Genomic DNA, 2,482 nt, shown 5'->3' on the forward strand with positions numbered 1-2,482 from the left:
TTTCCTGGGGATCTTCCCGACCCAGGGATCAAACCCATGTCTCCTGCATTGCAGGCAGACTCTTTACCGTCACCCTGGAGAAGGAAATGGCAATCCACTCCAGTATTCTTGCCTGGAGAATCCCATGGAGGGAGGAGCCTGGCGGGCTATAGTCCATGGGGTTGCAAGAGTCATGGGGAGTCAGTAAACCACTCTTTACTATCAAAGCCACCACTATCACTAAACCAAGAGTCATGCAAGAGTCACTAAACCACTCTTTACTATCAAAGCCACCAGTGAAGCCCATCACTTATGTGTGGAATCTAAAAAAGGAAAAGAGAAAAGAAAAAAATTCAAATTCATAGAACCAGAGAGTAAAGGGTGGTTTTCAGGGGCTTGGGGGTGGGGGAAAAATAGGGAAAACTTGATAAAAGGGTACAAACTTTCAGGTTAAACATGAATAAGGTTTGAAGATCTAATATGCAACATGGTGGATATAGTTGATAACACTGTATTGTGTAATTGAAATTTACTAAGAGAGTACAATTTAGATGTTCCTCACACACACACACACACACACACACACACACAAAGGTAAACATGTGAGGTGATGGATGTGTTTATTAACTTGGTGAAAAACCTTTCACGGTGTATACTTACATCAAATCATCAGATTGCATACTTTAAATATATTACCATTTAATTTGTCAATTATATGTTAATAGAGCTGAAGGGGGGCGAGGAAAAGGAACACAATTTCTTAGTCAGATTAAATCAATCAGGTAAATTATCTGTCCTTCCCCAAATTACCTCTTTCTTTCAACTTGAGAATTTTTGAGACTCAGACTCTACTTCTAACTGCACCTTAATTACCATAAATGAATATCTAGGGGCTTAGATCAGAAAGCCACAGAATTCCTAAAATACTGCGTGGTAGTCTTCTGGCGTACTGTATTGCTTAGTATCTTCATCTTATAACAATTTAAGCCAACTCACTGGAAAAGCCCCTGGTGCTGGGAAAAACTGAAGGCAAAAGGAGAAGAGGGCATCAGAGGATGAGATGGTTGGATGGCATCACTGATTCAATAGACATGACTTTGAGCAAACTCTGGGAGATAATGAAGGACAGGGAAGTCTGGCAGGCAGCAGTCCATGAGTTCCCAAAAAGTTGGACGTGACTTAGCAACTGAACAACAACAACAATTTAAGCATCCCTGTGAATATTCTCGGAGAAGGAAATGGCACCCCACTCCAGTACTCTTTCCTGGAAAATCCCATGGACAGAAGAGCCTGGTGGGCTGCAGTCCATGGGGTTGCTAAGAGTTGGACATGACTGAGCAACTTCACTTTCACTTTTCACTTTCATGCATTGGAGAAGGAAATGGCAACCCACTCCAGTGGTCTTGCCTGGAGAATCCCAGGTATGGGGGAGCCTGGTGGGCTGCCGTCTATGGGGTCGCACTGAGTCAGACACGACTGAAGCGACTTAGCAGCAGTGGCAGTGAATATTCTATATTCTCAACCATTTTTCATCTCATAGAGAATAATCTCATTTAAGCACACTTGCCAGTTCTTGAGGGAGTGGGATTTATTCATTCACTAACTCACTGAAGTGTCAGAGACTGAGTTTTCTCCACCACTTAAGTGAGTGAATAAAATTCTGTGGTGCACACACGGTGTGCAGTATCCAGCCAGACCCTGTACCAGACATCAGAATGACTTGCACACTAGGCACGGCAGGTCCCTGCCCTCAGGAAGCTTACTGTTCTGCAGAGAAGATAAAGATTAACCAGACTCGAAAATAATTAATTAAATTATTACAAAGTGTTGCAACGTGCTTTAAAAGAGAAGAACAAGAAAAAAGGAACTTCTTGGATTGTAAAATATGGAGGTAACAGGATCTTTGTTGCATCTTCAAGGTGAAGGACCAGGGAGTCAAACATGGTTGGGAAGAAAAGAAAATTTCATATTTTTAGCAAAATGTAGTGTTAAAGAAAGTGAAAGTGTTAGTTGCTCAGTCGTGTCTGACTGGTTAAGACCGCATGAACTGTCACATGCCAGGCTCCTCTGTCCTTGGGATTTCCCAGGCAAGAATACTGGAGTGGGTAGCCATTTCCTACTCCAGGAAATCTTCCTGACCCAGGAATCAAAATCGGTGTCTCCCGCATTGCAAGCGGATTCTTGACTATCTGAGCCACCAGGGAAGCTATAGAATATTAAAGCCGATTCATGTGAATGTATGGCAAAAACCACCACAATATTGTAAAGTAACTAGCCTCCAATTAAAATTTTTAAAAAAAGAGAGAAAGAAAATTTTTAAAAATAATAAAAAAAAAAGCCAAGGGGAAATGCTTTAAAAGATAAAGAAACTGTAAAACCATTCCTGCTGCTGCTGCTGCTGCTAAGTCACTCAGTCGTGTCCGACTCTGTGCGACCCCATAGACGGCAGCCCACCAGGCTCCCTCGTCCCTGGGATTCTCCAGGCAAGAACACTGGAGTGGGT

This window comes from Bison bison, unplaced genomic scaffold (genome assembly GCF_000754665.1).
Source record: "Bison bison bison isolate TAMUID 2011002044 unplaced genomic scaffold, Bison_UMD1.0 scf7180017864348, whole genome shotgun sequence".
NCBI classification, from domain to species: Eukaryota; Metazoa; Chordata; class Mammalia; order Artiodactyla; family Bovidae; genus Bison; species Bison bison.